Source organism: Pelobates fuscus, chromosome 13 (assembly GCF_036172605.1).
Source record: "Pelobates fuscus isolate aPelFus1 chromosome 13, aPelFus1.pri, whole genome shotgun sequence".
NCBI lineage: Eukaryota > Metazoa > Chordata > Amphibia > Anura > Pelobatidae > Pelobates > Pelobates fuscus.
This window is the reverse complement of record NC_086329.1, coordinates 74681468-74703539: the sequence shown is the minus strand read 5'-3', so window position 1 is coordinate 74703539 and position 22072 is coordinate 74681468.

Genomic DNA, 22072 nt, shown 5'->3' with positions numbered 1-22072 from the left:
GGGCCTAATTACGGAATCTTATCAACCAAAAACACTAAAACAGTCATACCTCCCAAGCGTCATGTATCTGATGGAGATGGTGCTGGAGGGAAACTCGTAGGATGCCGCTATAAGAAAACACATACTCTATGCTTATTTCTCTCTAATTTATGCTTTCATCTTTCAAGTAAATCCATAACCCCTAACAGCAGTGTCCAGTGAAGCAGGAAGTCAATGGGCGGGGTAAAAGGGGGCATGTTTGTCCAAAGAATTTAAAGGATAGCCTGGCATGAATGCATGTCAGGCTGCCTGCCAATCCTGCAGGCTGTCCAACTAAGGACATACCATGCAGGCAGCACCTTGAGCTTGGCATAAATGCGTCTAATGATGCGCTCACTCCATGCTTTCTAAGGACTGTCCCCTAGCACTCGCTGGTCCACTTGTCTCCTTACCTTCTTACTAGCAGGCAGAAGTTCCTGGTATATAGTCTGAGACAGAGAAAAGTGTATGTAGTGAGTATAGAAGAAAGGGGACATGCCACAGTGTTAGAGAGACCAACGTCTGCATTACCTAAACTAATTTTAATGTCAGCCAGTCCACACAAGTTTTGTTCCCATACATCCCTCTTAAGCTTCCAAACTTAAAGGGACACTATAGTCACCAGAACAACTACAGCTTATTGTATTTGTTCTGGTAAGTAGAATCATTCCATGCAGGCTTTTTGCAGTAAACACTGTCTTTTCAGAGAAACTAACTCCACTGGCCGCTGCTTAGATGGCTGCTAGAGGTGCTTCCTGGGGCAGTACTGCCTAGTGTGCAGCACTGCCATTCAGTGTCTCCACCCTCTGCATGCAGACACTGAACTTTACTCATAGAGATGCATTGATTCAGTTTATCTTTATGAGGAGATGCTGATTGGCCAGGGCTATGTTGGACTTGTGTCTAGTTGACAGTCTCAGCCAATCCTACGGGGAAGTATTGCAATTTGCTCAGACCACCATTTCTGAGCCAGCAGCTGCAGAATTGAATACAAGTAATATTTTACTATATTTAGGGAGGCAAGAAGGGGCCAGGGTGGTGGTTTTAACATGATAGGGTCAGAAATACATGATTGTGTTCCTGACCCTATAGTGCTCCTTTAAGTAAGAGTATGTGAAGAGTAGTTAAGGTTGCCAACTTTCTTGGAAAAAAAAAATACCAGCCTTAATCAGTTATGTGTGACATCACATGATGTAAATCACAAGGAGTGACATCAGAGAAAATTCTGTAATATCACCAACAAACTACTCACAGTTTGATTCTGCTGTATAGATGGATTGCTCCTAGTGTCTCCCTGTCTCCCAGTGTCTCAGTCTCGCAAGTCACACAGTGTCTCAGTGTCCCTATGTATCACAGTGTCAGTGTCCCCATGTCGCCCAGTCCCCTAGTCTCCCAGTGTCTGTGTCCCCATTTCTCCCAGTGTCCCAATGTCTCAGTGTGTCCCCATGTCACTAGGCTATTGGGGACACTGAGAGACATGGAGACACTGACAGACCCGGGGACACAGAGACCTGGGGACACAGACATGGGGACACTGGGAGACATGGGGACACTGGGAGACATGGGGACACTGGGAGACATGGGGACACTGGGAGACATGGGGACACTGAGACATTTAGGGAAACTGGGAGAAATGGGGACACTGAGACACTAGGGACACAGACACTGGGAGGCATGGGGACACTTAAACATTTGGGGACACTAAGACACAAGGGACACAGAGACATGGGAACGCAGACACTGGGAGACTAGGGGACACTGGGAGACTAGGGGACACTGGGAGACTAGGGGACACTGGGAGACAGACACTTGGGGACAGTTGTGGACATAGACATGTGGACACTGGGGCATATAGGGACACTGGGAGACATGGGGACACCAGGCACACTGAGACACTAGGGACACAGACACTGGGAGACATGGAGACACTGAAACATTTGGGGACACTAAGACACTAGGGACACAGACACTGGGAGACTAGGGGACACTGGGAGACTAGGGGACACTGGGAGACTAGGGGACACTGGCTGGGAGACAGACACTTGGGGAGACATGGGGAGACATGGGGACACATGGGGACACTAGGCACACTGAGAGACATGGGACACAGACACTGGGAGACTTGGGGACACTGAGACACTAGGGACACTGGCTGGGGGACATGGGAACATAGTGTCTCCGTGTCCCAATGTCTCAGTGTCTCCCAATGTCTCTGTCTCACAGCGTCCCCATGTGTTTCAGCATCCCCATGTGTCTCAGTGTCCCCAAGTGTCACAGTGTCCCCAGATCTCCCAGTGACTGTGTCCTAGTGTCTGTGTCCTCATGTGTCCTAGTGTCTCAGTGTCCCCTAGTGTCTGTGTCCCCTAGTGTCTGTGTCCCCTAGTGTCTCAGTGTCCCCATATGTCCCCAAGTGTCTCAGTGTCCCCATGTTTTCCAGTGTCCCCAAGTGTCTCAGTGTTCCCAGGTCTCCCAGTGTCTGTGTCCTAGTGTCTCAGTGTCCCCTAGTGTCTCAGTGTCCCCATGTGTCCCCTAGTGCCTCAGTGTCCCCATGTGTCCCTGCTGCCTTTCCCCCCATCCCTCACTTACCTGAGCTGTAGATCTGCTGTCTGGACTCTCTGTGCTGTGTAGCTGCTCCCCCATGGATCAGTGAGTAGTAGAGAGAGGCAGGGATATTCTGTAACTTCCTATCCCTGCCTCTCTCCACACGCAGTGACCCCTACTAGCTGGTGCTGGTATTGCAGAGTAATTTCCATTTATTCTGAGAAAATTACCTGCGTATTGCTGGTATTACTGCAATACCAGCACGGCCAGGCAGCCTCAAATACCGGCTGTGCCAGTAAAATACCAGTCAGGTGGCAAACCTAAGAGTAGTGTGTAAAAAAAAAAAAAAAAAAAAAAAATTCCAAATTTTTTTTTCAATTTTTTTTTTTTTTAAATGGGCCTATTCCATGGGCCTGGGCCTGGAGCTGCAGCTCCATCAGCCCCTATGTTAATCCGGCCCTGGCTATATAAATGATCAAAATTTCAAGGAAAAAAAAAACCAAAGGGTCTTATTTTTTTATCACAATTGTGTGTAGATAAATAATAATGTATGCTTTGTGCTGTCTTTTCTTGGATTTCATATATCTGGTTTAAGGTATGTATAACGTAATATAAAACTGCTTTCATGTTAAACATTCCAAAATAAAAAATGACTAAACATATGCACTGTGCCCCCTTTGTACTCAATTGAATCAACCTACCGTATATACTCGAGTATAAGCCGAGTTTTTCAGCACATTTTTGGTGCTGAAAAACCCCAACTCGGCTTATACTCGAGTCAATAGTCTGTATTATGGCAATTTGCATTGCCATAATACAGACTGGGGCTGTCAGAGCTGTACTTACCTTTCCTGCAGCTCCTGTCAGCTCCCTTCTCCTCTGCGCCGTCCGTTCAGCACCTCGGTCAGCTCCCAGTGTAAATCTCGCGAGAGCCGCGGCTCTCGCGAGATTTACACTGGGAGCTCACAGAAGAGCTGCACGGACGGCGCAGAGGAGGAGAAGAGAGCTGACAGGAGCTGCAGGAAAGGTAAGTACAGCTCTGACAGCCCCCTTCTCCCCCCACTGAACTGCCAATGCTGGACCACCAGGGAAGGAGCCCCCCTCCCTGCCATGAATCAAGCAGGGAGGGGGGACGAAAAAAAAATAAATGAATAATAAATAATAAAAATAATAATAATAAAATAAAAAAGTTAATTAAATTAAATAATAAGAAATAATGAATAAAAAAAAAATATATATATTGCCCACCCCCCACCAAGGCTCTTCAACACACACACACACACACACACACACACTGCACTCATACACACACTGCACTCATACACACACTGCACTCATACACACACTGCACTCATACACACACTGCACTCATACACACACTGCACTCATACACACTGCACTCATACACACTGCATTCATACACACACTGCATTCATACACACACTGCATTCATACACACACTGCATTCATACACACACTGCATTCATACACACACTGCATTCATACACACTCTGCACTCATACACACACTGCATTCATACTGCACTACTACACATGCTGCACTCATACACACACTGCATTCATACACACACTGCATTACTACACACACTGCACTACTACACACACACTGCACTCATACGCACACGCTGCACTCATACACACACTGCATTCATTATACACACACTGTAAATAAATATTCAATTCATATATTTTTTTAGGATCTAATTTTATTTAGAAATTTACCAGTAGCTGCTGCATTTCCCACCCTAGTCTTATATTCGAGTCAATAAGATTTCCCAGTTTTTTGGGGTAAAATTAGGGGCCTCGGCTTATATTCGGGTCGGCTTATACTCGAGTATATACGGTATATTGCTTTTTCTTGACTGTCATGCATCTTTTTACATATGCCTTATACTCATACACCAAAATGTGCATTATAAATGTCAACAAGTATAAAAATCATCCTTCCAATGTCGCTCACACATAGGGCTATAGATGTGCATTTTTTACGTTCATGTCTAACATTACCCACTGCAGCTGCCTTCTAATTATTGAAATGCATATTTACTCGTTAAGCATCAAAATGGTTTCAGAGCTGTACAATTTAAGCTGGTTACATTGTTCAATATAGATTGAGATGTTTTGATACAAAGGGGTTTATCCACTAAAAACTTAATAGCAGCGAACTGAAAGACAAATTGCAAAATGGTGGCAACAATGGCTGATATGATAGCGGATTTGGGGATATAATTAATTAGTGTATGCATACTTTTACAGGGTCATCATCAGGAATTCCAAATGTATTTTACATTTTTGGCCCAGCATCCAGCTCAAAACAAAGCTGAGCTGGAGATTACTTTTTATTAATTAAATTATTTTTAATTTAGCTATTGAGGCCTAAAATTTGAAATTCACTTTGAATGCCTAACAACGGACACGTAAATGAATAAGTCTTTGGAAGGCTTCTATTGGTTGTATGCATGCAATTTACAGTAGGGTAAAGGAAGGTCATTGGGATTGTGGTGGGAGTGACTGAAGATGACATAAAATAAAGGATATAAAAAAGTTCTGTGTTTGGCTAAAATGTTAGTGAGATAATCAGACAGTAATTAGAGATAATTGCAGGCAAATCCCTTTCTATAAAATAAACTGGCTGTGGGTCTGGTTAGTATTTGGCAGGAAGGCACACAGAATTCATGAATCTGTTACTGGGAGATGAATTTGTATAAAGTATAAAAATATATTTAAACACATTAGAATTTTCTCACTCCAAACCATCTAAGCTTGTCTTAATCAGTATAATGTTATGCCATAGTTTGCTAATCTTTTCTAAATTAACGTTTAAAACAGGCATATATGTATAAAACTAATACTTTTTTTTATTATAGAAGTCTAATACTTTCCTAAATCCAATGTAACAATATAATACCATACAACCATTTTTGTAGCAGATATTGTGGAAGTCCCTACCCTGGCACCCTCACAGGGTAAGTCCTCAAACCATTTGAGAATGGTGTATATGTACACTCATGGGAAAAAAGAAAGTAAACCCTCTCTGAATGTAATGATTTTACATATCAGGACATAATAATCTGTTCCTTAGCAGGTTTTGAAATGAGCTAAATACAACCTTAGATGAACAACAACACATGACATATGGCACGAGTCATGATTTGTTTAACAAAAATAAAACAAAAATTAAAAACTGCCTCTATAGAAATTAGGAAACTAATACCCTTGATTATTTTTTATTATTAATTATTATTATTATATTTATATAGAGCCAACAAATTCTGCAGTGCTTTACAGTGGGTGGACTAATGAACATGTAATTGTAACCAGACAGAGGGGTTGAGGTCCCTGCTCAATGAGCTTACATGCTAGAGAGAGTGGGATAAAGGGACACAAAAGGTAAGGGAAGTAGATTAATTGATCATGAGCAAGTGTAACAACCTTTATAAAAATCGAGTTTTTTTCAGTTTGATAGTCTAGAGCAACACAATGACAAGGAGGAAAGAAATAATTGTCAATCCTATATAAGCAATTGTTGCTGCCCATCAAACTGGGAAGGGTTAAAAGGCCAATTCCAAACAAAAACTAAACTTTGCCTAAAATTGGGTCATGCAACAGGACAAGGATCCCAAACACAAAAGGAAATCTACAACAGAATGGCTGAAGAAGAAAAAAAGGCAAGGTGTTGCAATGGTCCAGTCAAAGTTGAGACCTCAACCTGATTGAAATGCTGTGACAGGACCTTAAGAGAGATGTGCATAAACAAATGTGATGCTAACCTCAATGAACTGAAGCAACATTGTAAAGAAAAGTAGTTTGTTTCTGTTTATGCAGCCCTAACTACACCTCCCCTGGCTGTGACTAACACAGACTGCATGAAAACAAAATGGTTTAACCCCTTAAGGACAGCGGGCGTGCTATGCTGTCCTTGAGGACCCGGCTCTAAACGCCGGGGGGGCATAGCACGTCCCCGCCGTCCTATGTACTTACCGGTTGCCGGCGATCGCGGTGTGGGGACTCACCTGGCAGCCCAAGGAGTCCCCCTCCATCCGTTTCAGCCCCCCTGGGCCATGTGATCCGAGGTCCTTGCGAGGACCTCACAATCGCATGGACAGCATAGCCGTCCATTGCAATGCCAGCAGCGGGAGTGCCTGTAATGACAGGTACTCCCCCTGCTGCCTGAAAATAAATTAAAACCATTTAAAACAGTGTAAAATTAAATAATATATACTTATATATATATATATATATTTATTATATATATGATCTAAGTATATATACACATATACATACATACACATAAATACACACACTGTCGAAGTGTATTTTAATATTAATAATTATATATATATATTAATATCAAAATACACGTAGAATGATATTGAATATATATATATAAATATATATAAATATATGTATATATATATATATATAATAAATAAATATGTAAATACATTAAAAAATAAAATAAAAAAATAAAAAATATATGTGTGTAAATTAGTTCTAACTGTATTTTAAAATTAATATATATATATATTGATATCAAAATACATGACGAATGAAATAATATATATATATATATATATATCTATATACATACGTATATACGTTTATATCGCACACACACACACACATATATATATATATATATATATATATATATATATATATATATTCATTAAAAATTCGATCAACGTTTCAGTCCCCACTGGGACTTTCATCAGGATCAGGCATGAATAACACAGTAAAACAATTCATTTATATAGGAGAGGAAATTAGAGTTTAAAGACTTACCCCTGGTGATGGGAGTGGTGGGAGTGGTGTCTCCAGCGTCTCCCAATCACAGATGAAGTGCATTAAACAACTGGCTGAAGATATACGTATTATGCAGGAGACCTAAGGCGACAATTACAAGATCAGGATGTCTACCAAACCCTTCCAGGGGACCCTACCAATCAAATTATGACAGAGATAGAGAACACCTTACTAATGGGACTTGAAGCAGGTTACATAGACCTACAGCTATATAATTTTCTATTGAAAAGAAACCCCAGGACCCCGATCATATACAGTATACCAAAAATACACAAAGATTCCATCAGGCCACCAGGAAGGCCCATAGTATCTGCGATTGGAGGGATATTAGAACCAATTGCCAAATGGCTTGATCATCTTTTTAAAGCGCCTAAATACAAACCTGCATCAAGGATACACCGACACTCATCGCTAAAATGAACCTACTAGATCTTGGTAGAGACCCTATAGTCCTGATAACGATGGATGTGAGGAATCTCTATACAGTAATTCCACATGAGGAAGGAATTGACGCCATGAGACAAACTCTTTACAGTGGACCACCAGTTGAATATGTGCTGGAGTTGTTTTCATTAACGTTGAAGAATAACTACTTCTGATTTGACGATTTGTTGATTTTTTGAAAAAAGGCACTGAATTGGAAGCGATGGAAATGGTTCAGCAGTTGAATGATCTTGATACGCCGATCAGATTTACATCTAATATTAGAATTTCTTCAATACAATATTTAGATTTGGAAATATCGATCCAAGAACACAAAATTACACACTGCTTATATAAAAAAAGACACAGACCGCAATACATTGTTACACAATAACAGTGCACACCCAAGAATGTTGAAGAAATCATTGCCCAAAGCACAATTCCTTAGGGTAGCACGTAACAACTCGGACAGACTTAAGATGGAAGAACAAATCGAAGAGATGATGGAAAAATTCCTTGAAAGGGGCTACATATGCCAGGATCTGTTGAAAGTGCAACAAGAAGCAAAAAATGCCTGCGCCAACATGGTGGCCAGAAAAGCACCATTAATAGTATTTACGATGGTCTATAATGACACCTCTCCAAAAATTGCAAAGATAATCAAACAAAATTGGAAAATGTTGGCAAGTGACCAGGGACGTATAAGCCGCGAGGCAAACAAGGCATTTGCCTTGGGCGTCATTTTCCAGGGGGCGGCAAAAAAAGCCGCCCCCAAATGCCCAGGGCAAATTTCTTGTTAGCCTCACGGCTGACTAAAAATCCGGGCGGGCAGGCGGGCGGCGCTGGCAAGGGAGCACTTTCCCCTGAGCTCTCTGCTCAGCTCCCTCGCGCGCCGCAGAGTGATGCCGGGAGCATGACGTCATATTCCGGCTCCCGGCATCACTCTGCGGCGCACGAGGAAGCTGAGCAGAGAGCTTACTAATCAGTGCTCCCTCAACAGCGCTGCCTGCCCAGCAGCCACTGGACCCCAGGGAAAGGTGGAAAGCATTCCCAAAGGTAAGGAGCCTGGGGGGGTTGAATTAAAAAAAAAAAAAAAGTGAGTGTGTTAATGTGTGTGTCTGTTAGTGTGTGTGTGTGTGTGTGTTACTATGTGTGTGTCTGCTAGTGACTGTATATGTCAGGAAGTGTGTCTGTTAGTGAGTGTGTTACTATGTGTGTGTCTGCTAGTTACTGTGTCTGTTAGTGAGTGTGTATGTCTGTTAGCTAGTGTATGCGTGTCTGTCAGTAAATGTGTGTGTGTATTTAGAAGGTGGGGCAGGGGGAAAGGGTGGGGTGGCGCGGGGGGGGGGGAGCGTCTGAGTTTTGTCATGCCTAGGGCAGCACAAAACCAGGATACACCATTGCAAGTGATGACACCTCGCCTAAGGTGTTTAAAGAAAAGCCATTAATTTGTTTTAAAAGGAATAAAACATTGAAAGATATTCTGGTCCATACTGATCCGGTTGATAGCTACATAAAAAATCCAGCAATTCAATATCGTGGCAGTGTCCGTTGCTTAGGATGTGTTATGTGTAGCCACATGACTCCATCACGAACCTTTCAACATCCCCATAAAAGCAAAATGTACAGAATTCAACACACTATTACGTGCAAAACCCCATTTGTAGTATACAAACTCACATGCCCATGTGGACTATCATATATCAGTAAAACCGAAACCCCCCTATGTGAGAGGATACATGGTCATAGATCAGCTATACAGGTGGCGTATCGTGATGGACATTCAGAATAACCTGTGGCACAGCACATTTTAAATGTGAAACATCCACTCTCTACTCTCAAATTTATTGCCATTGCTCATATCCCTCACCCCAGGTGAGGTGGAGTTCAAGGCAAATTCCTTCTTAACAGAGAGACTTTTTGGATTTTCCAGTTGAATACAATCAAAGAGGGTGTACTTTCTTATTTCCCATGACTGTATGTGTGGTGTTGTGTGTGAGGTGGTAAGGTGGTTTCAATGTCTGTGAGGGCTGCCTATGGTTGTGCATGGAGTTGTCTGGCAGTGATTGTGTGTGGACTTGACAGTGAAAGTGTGATTGACTTTCAAGTTGTCTGAGTGATTGATGGCGGAGTTCACAGAGTATGATTCAGGGTGACATTGGCTGAGTGTGATTGGGTGAGCGTGATTATCATTGTGTGGGGGTTGCTTGAGTGTGATTGTGTGAGGAGTTTTCCGATTGTGATTGTATGTTGCGTTGGCTGAGAGTGATTATGGGGAGTTAGCTGAGTAGGCTGTGTTTGGGGTTGTCCGAGTGTCTTTTGGTGGTTAGCGGAGTGTAATTGTGTGTGGAGTCGTGTAATAATGGCAGCATATTAAATTGTGATTTTGCAAATGGGGGTTCCTGACCTGCCTGCCCCCTCCTCCCCTTACTTGACAGGCGGAACTCCAGAGCCCAATTATAATAGGGACTCTTGTGATCCTGGTAGTTCCACCAGAGTGTAAGAGAAAGAGCTGCTATACTAAACTCTGCTAATTCTTACATCTTTATTCACAAGTCTGTAAACCATCCTTGATATTCAGACTGCAAAATCCAGACATTCTTATGAAATTGTACCAATATCAGGATTGTCCAAATTATCTCTAAATTAGAAAGAATATAGCCTGGTATTCAGCCTGTCTGGGTTCAACTAAATGGCTGGACTGTGGAAACAAATAAGGGGCATAGGTACATGGGAGAAACAATAGGAGGATAGACACAAGGGGGTTATGAGGTGAAGGACACAAGGAGGGAGATGTCGATAATGGAAAACAAGTGAGGGGAAGAAGATTATGGGGAATGCAACACAAGTGGGTGGAGGGGGATAGGGGAAGTAGAGAATGATGTGAGAAAGTTATAGCAAGGTGGAAGCTGGATATGAAATAGGGCAGATGGAATTTTCGTTTTGTGTTGTAGGGAATTTGGCAAGTGCATTGTATGGTGTCCACAGATTATTGGGTTTTTGTGGTTAAGCACAATGTCTTGGACTTAATTTTAATAATATATTATTTTAACAATTTGCCCACTGTCTGCTGGTAATGCAAATGGTCAAATATTACAGATTATAGTAGGTCTGCTTTCAAAATCAGGTGATTTCAGTTGAGAATTTATTCTACCGCGTTTGTTCAGAATATATGTTGTGTTTGATAAAAATGAGAATACTTTGTTTCACAGAGAGATTACATATGGTAATTACAGATTTCAAAGCAGACACAAGGATGGTACAAAATAAGATGTTTTTTTTTGTTTTTAAATAACCAAACTTCTACTAGTTTGGCCTATAGTAAATATTAGAATTGCAAATTCTGTTAAAATGCAATTATTTGAAACAAAATTTGCAAGTCTAGTAAATAATCCTGTTTGTGATACTTGAATAAACTTGCCCTTTCTACAAACCTTAAATGTATCTAATTTACCATTAACTGAGAAAGGAGATCTTCTGTTATTTTGAAGAGGAGCTCTCTTTGACTTGATTCCGGAGCTTGATTTGGAGGGATACTTGCCAAAACTGTGTTGGCAGGAACTTTTCCTTGTGTTGAGCAACTTTGGATGTTTTCAAAGCCAGGATTCAGGTTCTATGTAATCTGGAGATCAGTTTATCCCCAGGAGTTGAGAGTTAAGTTATTCAGTAACTTCAGTGCATTTTGCATTGCATTTGGCCAGGTCCAAGCTGAAGACACATTCTGGTTAAATTTAGCATCCATGGTTGCCCAGAATTGTTTATTGTAGAAATATCTAACTTTCAGTTGATCTTGGGTTGGTATCATTTAAAAAAAAAAAAAAAAAAGTTACATTTATATGGTGGGTATTAAAATGAATATACAGTGGTGCTCAAAAGTTTGCATACCCTTGGAGAATTGGTGATATATGTACCTTTTTTAAAGAAAATATGAGTGAGCAGGCAAAACACATTTCTTTTATTTCTTATGGGATTCATGCAAAATGAAAAAAACGAATTTAAATGTCAATTTTGGCCAGTGTTTGTGATTAAGTATCTACTAAAAAAAAAGACTGGAAATACCCCATTTGCAATACTTCGGGTTGTCTACTTGCAAATGGTATGCCATCATGGGGGTAGTTAGTTTATCATGAAGAAAGCCCTGGATGAGGGCTAAAACAATGTTTCTATGGAATAACTCAGACTAAAGAAAACCTTATTTAAGCGTTATAAGACCTTGAGTGCAAGCCTTTTTTCATTATTTTATTTTTGTTGTCTATGGCTTAGAGTGCACTCGGCATTTAAGTAGTTGGGTTGGTCTGAGTGCGAGGACTTGGGTACTGTTTTATAATTATATATATACATAGTCCCCTGTTGGGCACTCCAGGGACAACCACATCTGGCTGTCTGTGCAAAGTTGCTGGATATTGGCAGGACCTGAAACACCCTGTCGTATATGCCGATCCAGAGCATCCCAAACATGCTTAATGGGTGACATGTCCGGTGAGTTGTTACACGTGGTCAGCGGTTGTGAGGCCGGTTGGATGTACTGCCAAATTCTCGGAAACACCTTTGGATACTGCTTATGGTAGAGAAATGAACATCCAATTCACGGGCAACAGCTCTGGTGGACATTCCTGCAGTGTGGAGGTGGATGGATTATCTCGACAAAGGTGCTCACTAACACAGATTTAGAATGATTTGTGAACAATATTTGAGAGAAATAGTGTTGCATTTATAATTTTGTTCAGTGTATATATTAATATTAATATACACTTAGAATTAAGTTAATTTGATATATATATATATATATATATATATATATATAAGGTTTGGCCTGTAATTGTGGGAGGCACTTAAGTTCCCTATTTAAACCGAGTGAGCCCCTGCTTACCTGTCTTTGACGTTCTTGGAAGTGCTTCAGTGTACTTCCGGTTCACAGATCCGTGACGTCAGTTTCCCGCCCGCCGGCAGCCCGGTTCAAACGCTCTGCGGCTGTATTCGTGAGTATTACGGCTTTGCTTTACACGGACGGCAACAAAACGTAAGTTTAGCCCTGACTCTCACGGGCTCGGGTTTTCTCCGCTCCGTGCAAACTCTCGGTCGGTGTAACACGTTCAGTTACACTTTCACCTCGTAGTCTCGTTTCGCATGTTTCAGCCGGACTGGGTTGCCGTACGTGTCATTCAAATTGGTGCAGTACGTTCATACTGTTACATTTTCGTGGGTGGTGAGCACATTTTAGCAATAGATTAAATAGTTGCGTTTGTTAGTTTGGTTAAGATGGTTTCTCTGTTGTCCGGTCTAGTATTTCTAAACTTCTGTCTTAAAGTTATTTTAAATGTTCCCCTTAAAGGTATATAAAAAAAAAAAAAAAAATAATAGGGGGAATATTATTTACATTTGATTAAATGGCTGTTCATGTCCTATTTTCTGTTGTAGTCCTTACTAGTTCTGACACTTCTCGCAAGTGGCCCTTCGCGGGTATATGTGTTCGCAGCGTTGTTAAAGAGGTAGGCCTCTATTTCACCCAGTTCATTTGTGTGTGTCTTTAAAGTAAATAGTACGTTTCATAAATAGGTCACGTTTCTTTCCCTTTAGTTCCGTGGGTTCCCTTCAGGACAAGTAGTCCTATATTAGGTCAAGTAAAGTTTATTCCTTCCTCGGCAGGTATGTTAATTGTGTGTCCTGGGGGGGCTTTTAGGTCTAGTTGTAGTTCTCCCGCCAATTTAGGTATGTTCCCATAGGCCTCTTTGCCTATAAGTTTAGTGGTCCCGCAAGGCATATAGTCAGCCCTTACGTTCGGAGGTTCAGGCCAATCGTCCCAACGCTTAGCTATAGCCTTGCTTCAATTTATAGTTAGGGCCTCACCCGTCACGGCCAAACGTTTTGTACATTCTTTTACGTGTCACCGAGAGGCCAACACCCCGCCACCCACCTCAGTGGCACCAAGGCCCCACGAGCCAAATCATAGGTAGTGCCTCTCATAGCCACTTGGCAAGTAGTTAGGGCCTCATCTGCCACCTACTTAAGCTAGTTAATACAATTTCGCCTATGGGCACTAATCTAGTAAGCGGGGTCCCTCCGGTTATTCACATTTCGGTACTAACTCATCCTCTCTGCCCCCCTTAGAATGTCCAACGCTTCTGTACTAGAAGACAATCTGTCGGTTACCAGCACCCCTCTCAGGTCAGGCACGCAGAGAAGGCAACCCATCCCTCCAAGTCCAGCTTCCAGCTATCGCTCCTGGACTATCCCTAAAATCACCGCAGAACTCAAAAAGAGGAATATCCCTTATCCGGCTACAGCCAGGAAAAATGAACTTTTTCGTTTGTTGAACTCTACTGAGGATAACAAAAGGCCTGGCCCTAGTTCAGAGGTTAACGTACTTAATAGCCTGGCTGAATTACACGCCATGATGGCCTCCCTAGTGTCCTCAGTAGCTACTATAAATAATAGATTGGATAACCTGGAAGCTAATAATGTTCCTACAGTCCCCGAGGTTCCCGGGCCGGTTGCTCAGCCCGCGCCCGCCATAAGAGGTAACGATAACCCTCTACCGGCTAAAAAAGTTACTAACGTTATCAATCCTATTCACCTCATACCGCAGACTCTGAGACGTGACATCATAGAAGGCAAGGACGTTAACTTGGCCTCACTACTGATAGCGGCTCAAGACGTGGTAGAGAACAGGGCGTACACGTTTGAGGATCTATCAGTAGTGATGAGGGCCAGAGATCCTAGGCTGAATAGGAAACTTAACATTCCCGAGTTTGTCTTGGCATTTGGTCTGTACAGAGACGTAATCTGTACAGCTTTTCCCCTCCGCAGAGAGGAGCTAGACTTATATCTACACAAAGTGATAGAGCTAGCTTATAAGTATGGGGGCGTTGCCTTTTACGACTATCACAAGTCATTTTCCTCCAGGTCAGCCGCATCACTGTCTCAGTATAATACAGTCACAGACTGGGGACAGCTAGACACTGAATTATTTCTCATGCATTTCGCAGGTCTCAAAACCCCTTCCTGTGCCATATGCTCGTCTGCAGCTCACTCGATTAATTTCTGTCCCGAAAATGTAGCTATCCCTTCTACCAGTAGCGCCAACTCCGATTTTCAGTCCACCTCTACCCAGAAGGAAATAAGAGACAAATTAGGCAGGCCAATTGTGTTCTTGGGTAAAGCTCAGGTCTGCAATAATTTCAATGCTGGGGGTTGTAGTTATAGTGCTTGTAGGCTGCTACATGTGTGCTCGCTTTGTTTCAGGGCACATGCCAAGACGATGTGCCCTAACAGATTGTACCCTAAAAAGGCGTCCACTCCAATAAACGTACCCAATTTGCAACGTCACCTGTCTAATCATCCTTCTTTACATCTGGTGGAATTTCTCACGTCAGGGTTCACTCACGGGTTTCACACAGGCTTTGTCTCTCTCCCCACAGGCGTCTTGGAATGCCCCAACCTTCAGTCAGCTCTCACAGACCCCGACACCTTACAAGAACTCTTACAGAAAGAAATCACTAACGGGTTCATGATAGGCCCTTTCACTACACCACCTTTCTCCTCCTGGAGAACTAACCCTCTAGGTATCGCCACTGGGAAGTTTAACAATAAAAAGAGACTAATTATTGACTTTTCTGCACCACACGCGTCTCCCACACCTAGCCTGAATGCACTGATCCCATCAGAAGATTTTTCTCTTCAGTACGCCAGAATTGATGATGCCATTCAGGCTATCATTAACTCCGGGAAGGCGGCCTGGTTAAGTAAATCAGATATTACTAACGCCTTCAAGTTACTTCCCATTCATCAATCACTCTGGCATCTGCATGGAGTTAAGTGGCAAGACAACTACTATTTTGCTACCAGGCTTACTTTCGGCTCCAAAAGTAGCCCCAAGTTATTTGACCTTTTCGCCGAAACGTTAACATGGCTTCTCCTGAACTTCTGCAGATGTCCAGTTGTCATTCATTATTTAGACGACTTCCTCACCATCGAACCACACCACTGCACTCCACACAGCCTTGATCACATGCTCACTCTCTTCAAAGATTTAGGTGTCCCCGTAGCCCAGGACAAAACTGAAGGTCCCAACACGGAGATTACTTTTCTGGGGATTACACTCAATTCTGTCTCCATGCACGCCAGCCTGCCCCAGGAGAAAGTAGACCGAATCCTGTCTTACATTAACACCTGCACGTCACAAGGCACTTGCACCAGGAAACAGCTACAGTCACTACTAGGTTCACTTAATTTCGCTATGAGAATAATTCCACAGGGCAGGTCTTTTATTTCCAGAATCCTTTCACTTTTGCACGGTCTCCCTGACGATGACTCCACTACACCCATAGACGAGTCAGCTACAGCTGATCTAAAAATGTGGCAGCTGTTCCTTTCCTCTTGGAATGGCAGGTCGCTGTTTGTTCCCCCCATTTCCGACGATTCCCCAGTACTCTGGACTGACGCTTCAGGTGCCATAGGTTATGCGGCCATATTTGGCGACGAATGGCTATACGACTCTTGGCCGATCGAAACCGCATCACTCGAGAGTTTCAGTACCACCTCCGCACTTTTCAAGATTTACCCTATCGTAGCAGCAGCACACACGTGGGGGGTAGAGTGGAGGGGGCAGTCAGTCAGGTGTTTTTGTGATAACTTAGCTACCTGTAACATCATTAACAAGGGCCGCTCTCAGTCCCTCACGGTCATGAACCTGGTCAGGAGACTCACTTGGCTAGCAGCTAATCTCCAGTTCTGCATAACCTGTGTTCACGTCCCAGGTATACAAAATACTGCCGCTGATGCTCTGTCACGCTTCAATTTGCAGGAATTCTTCAGACTGCATCCAACAGCTACCCAGCAACCCAGGGTACCTCCAAAATTCGAAGACCTAATAATGCGTTCAGCTCTCTCTTACAACTTAGCGGGACGCTCGCTCAGGCGGGTTTATCCCTTAACACAAGGAAAGCTTATTACAGAGCATATGAACTGTTTAAGTGTTTTGTTCGTGATTACTGTATAATAAATGTTTTTTCTGTTGAAACCATGGTTGCTTTCACAACTTTTTGCCACTTTTCTCTTAATCTAGCCTACAACACAATCAAACTCTACTTAACGGGAATCCAACACTACATGTTAACCTGCTTTCCCAACAAATCTCCTTTCCTAGCTTCCTACCCTCTTAAAAGTGTCCTCAAAGGCATTCAGAAATTGTCAGTACACATACCCACTAAACGCCTTCCCATAGATAGTAAGCTATTTAAGAATATCTCCGATGTACTCGACACGTCCCCTTTCGAACATATCACAAACCTAGTTATCAAGTCCGCGGCTTATTTAGCCTTTTATGGTTTCTTGAGACCCAGAGAATTTACTGTAGAGAGAGCTTCCGACTCCAACTCATGCCTCCAAAAGAAACACTTAGTTAAAAAACTAGACCACTACACATTGTCCGTTACTCATACCAAAACGAGCCAAACAGGCCCACCAGTGGAAATTAACTTTTATCCCACATCGACCAAATGGTGTCTCGTCCGTGTATTGGATAAGCTAGTAGAATCCCAAGCTAATTCCATTCCTGATTGCCCACTTCTAGCTATACTAGGGAAACCCCTAACCACTAAAAACTTCATGCTTTACATACGCACCCTATTACTCCGGTTGGGACAAAATCCACATTCATTTTCGGGCCATTCTTTTTGCATTGGAGCAGCCACAGCTGCCTCAGGTAATCATGTACCAACACACATAATTAAAAATATGGGGAGGTGGAAATCGTCTGCATACAACAGATACATCCCCAATCCAGAGAAAGAGATAAGGATGGCTTTCTGTGATATGACTAAATGATGTATCGCTTAATAAACGCATTTGACTTAATCGTTTCTTATTTTTGCCCTCTTTTACAGGCCTAACCTTACGTCAGTTTCGGCACACCTCAACTGACTTGCTATTAAGGAACTACTTATTTTAAACCCTGCTTTCCTTACGTCCTCGGAATGTGCCGTACACAAATAGAAGGCTTGGCCTGTAATTGTGGGAGGCACTTAAGTTCCCTATTTAAACCGAGTGAGCCCCTGCTTACCTGTCTTCGACGTTCTCGGAAGTGCCCCTCCCACCGCACCCTCAATTTTATCATTTTACCTAGGTGGGCCCTCTTTTACAGGCCTAACCTTACGTCAGTTTCGGCACACCTCAACTGACTTGCTATTAAGGAACTACTTATTTTAAACCCTGCTTTCCTTACGTCCTCGGAATGTGCCGTACACAAATATATATATATACACACACACATATATATGTATATATAAAATAATAAATACAAAATAAATAAATATATATCGGTTTAAATTTGTTCTAACTGTATTTTGATATTAAAATACATATATATTTAAATCAAAATACATTTAGAATGATGTTATAAATACATATGCCATTAACGAACACGGACGAACTAGGAACGTCCGACATAAAACGGTCGTTAAGTATCGCGGACGTACCTAGTACGTCTGAGGCAAATAGTAGCCTTGGACTTACCAGTACCATCGATCCGATGCGATTACGGTTGGGGGAATACTGCCGGAGACACCAGCTGTCCCCCTGAGCAGCTACGGCCAACCCAGCCCTCCAGGGCCATGTGATCACCATGATCACATCGCCGCAATTGCAGTCTATGGAGCTGCCAGCAGGGGGACTGTCTGATCTGTCAGGCAGTCGCCCAGGCTGCTGAAAAGTAAAACAAAAGTAATAATAAAATAAATAAATTATATATGTATAATATATTATAATATAATTAAAGCATTTTATAAAATATTATACATACATAATGCATATATATGATTTCATTATAAGTGTACTTTGAGATATATACACATATATCTCAAAATACACTTATAATGTAATGATATATATGCATTATATATGTATAATATATTATAAAATGCTTTAATTATGAAATATTAAACATACATAGAAAATAAAAGTATGTGTTGTATATATATATATATATATATATATATATATATATACATACATACACACATCTGTATATATATATATATATATATATATAATATAAATAAAAATAAAAAAAAAAACATTTATAAAAATAAAATAAAAAAAACACTAATTTTGGCCAGCGTTTGTGACTAAGTGGCTACTACAAAAGACTGGACATACCCCATTTTGAATACCCTGGGTCTACTTTGTTAAATGGTATGTCATGGTGGGGTTAATTTTCATCTGTAATCTACGCTAGTAAACCCAAGCTACCGCAGCTTGAGGCAGTGCTCCAAAACTAATTCACAGAGGTAGAAAAGTGGATAGTGGTTAACAAACTCTTCCTAAACCCTGACAAACCCTGACAAAACTGTTACAATGATCTTTGGAACTGTACCTAAATTACGTAAATAAAAATCAACAATTGTATCAGAATAAATTCAAATAGCACACTGACAGTCTCTTTTAAATATCTAGGTATGTTGCTAGACCCCAATCTGTCCTTTGGCCTTCACATTGAAAAAATGTCTTCAAAACTTTACCCAAAACTAGGTGCCCTGTACAGAAACAAATCCTGCCTAAGCCCTACAGTAAAGAAACAGATAGGGCAACAAATGCTAATGCCGGTCATTGATTACGGGGATGTAGTGTATGCACACACACTGCAAACCCACCTTAAAAAACTTAATACGTTATATAATTCAGAAAAGTAGAACCAAATACTCGTACCCCAAATTGAAAGAGGAGGGGTGTCCTATAGGATAGACCACTCTCTCTTCTCTATACGGAGCGAGTATATATTCAGCAACCCATTCACAGTATACGTTAATTATCTAAAATATAACCTTTAATAAATCATTAAAATCAGTTATCAAGAAAAATGTAGATAGAGTAGAAAAAATATATATACACACAATGATCTAAAAAAGGCTGTAATCAACAAGCCTTTATTACTGTAAGGGCTAAATAGCCTCAGTCTGATTGCAGCCGCGGTGGTTGCAGGTAGAGGAAAAAATAATGGTTATTAAAGTTGTCCCCTGGACGAGCCAAGTATTGGCGAAACGCGCGTCGGGACGCCTGATTAATTTATGCCTTATACTAGCTAAAGATGGAGCTTGAAAACTAGGGACAGACAGAAGTTTTCTTTTAAATATTCTCCAGTTGATTCTCTAGCAAAGGGACACCTGTTTATTAATTATCGTAATCTTTATGGAGTTTGAAAGTAGGGACCGACAGTATGTTCCCTTTACTCTCCAGAGCACTTTTGAATAATTGAATTGAAGCAGTTAGCTGTTTCTTTTTCACCGGCGGCAGGGACACTAAGCTAACTATACTTATTGCTAATAACTAGGGATTTGGAAGTTTTGATCAGGGTTTTTTCTGGTCACTACCTAGCCCTTTGTGTTACGCTAATTACAGACTACTATTTTAGTGTCCTAGCTGCTGTGACATTTTTTGCAGCAAACAAGAGGGGGTTAAAATCTGGATTTGTTTGGTTTTTTCACCTCCAGGGTGGCGAGTTTGTGGCATGAGGATGGTGTTTAAGTTTAAGCTTTGATTATTTCACAACTTTAATAACCATTATTTTTTCCTCTACCTGCAACCACCGCGGCTGCAATCAGACTGAGGCTATTTAGCCCTTACAGTAATAAAGGCCTGTTGATTACAGCCTTTTTTAGATCATTGTGTGTATATATATTTTTTCTACTCTATCTACATTTTTCTTGATAACTGATTTTAATGATTTATTAAAGGTTATATTTTAGATAATTAACGTATACTGTGAATGGGTTGCTGAATATATACTCGCTCCGTATAGAGAAGAGAGAGTGGTCTATCCTATAGGACACCCCTCCTCTTTCAATTTGGGGTACGAGTATTTGGTTCTACTTTTCTAATTTACTTCTCATAGGGGTTACCCCCCAATTATCACTAGCAACCTGATACTGTCTCTCTACCTGAGTCTCTTTTTTATTTCACGTTATATAATTCGTTCTGCCGCTTTGTACTAGAATGTAATTACTTTACCCAACACGGTCACGTGTTAAAAGAGCTAAACTGGCTGTCGCTGGAATCCCGACGCACTCTTCATCTTTCCAGCCATGTGCGTAAGAGCACCTCTGGGAGGTTCCCACCCTACCTGAGTAGAATGCTCTCCCCGGCTGTTCCCACCTCCTTTAACCTCCGATCCAGTACTAGCACGATATTTAGCATACCACAATACAAAATTAAAGTGGCTCGATCCTCCTTTTCCTACAGAGTACCGCAATTATGGAATAACCTGAGAGACACAGTCAAATCTTCATTCAATCTAAAATATTTTAAGCAATATACCTCAGCACATTATTAATTTATCCTGCACATTTTTATTGCATGTTGAGTGCACCACCTACTGTGTTTCTGTGTTTTTAATCTTTTTTGGGGGGGAATTTGGGTGATTAATTCTTACTTGGATTTTTGGCAGCACCTTTTTAGCGCCAGTTTTATGGCGCATTCTTTGTTAATTTTTTTGATAATAAATGGCTTCATATGATCACTATCCTTCAATAAAATACATTTTTTGAGCACAACTGTAAATACGTTTATAGGTTAGATAGTTTGAAGAAATTCTATAGGTATTTTCTAATTTTTTTTTCTAATTTTTAGGTTACCATCCCCATCCCCTCCTCCCCCTTTTACAAATGAAAATACATTTTTACTCACGTTTTAGCCCTTGCCACGCCAATGATCTCAGCCAATCCAAACCTTCCCCATAGGGGAGCATTCGGAAGCGGACTTAAATACAATTTATTTTCTGGCTATTGTACTAGAATTTCAAATTCCTATAGAATTAGCTCTGCATATTGGAAAATTTAAACTACACTGTATAACACTTCCTTAAATAAATGGTAGGGTATAAATGAACTAGCCCTCTCTGAGACAAATTGTCAATAGCTTTACCTAGAGAACAAGAATACAATCCTCAGGAATGACTGAACTTCAGAGAACGGTCATTTTTCTTTGCGTACAAAGAATGAACTGTAGAATGAAATGGATTCTGTAGAATTCAGATGGGGGAAAAAAACCACAGTGGAAAATATTCCATCATTTTACTAAGGAAAGAATGTGTATATCATATCAATTAGGGGAGTACTAAACGCACGATTGAAACAATGCTCCTTTTAAAAGGACCACAATGAATTCATTACAGTGTATTCATCTTCAATTATGCAACCTGGTCATGGCTTCGTTAATGGCACATTGAACCTTTAATACTTGCATAGTTTAACCCCTTAAGGACCAAACTTCTG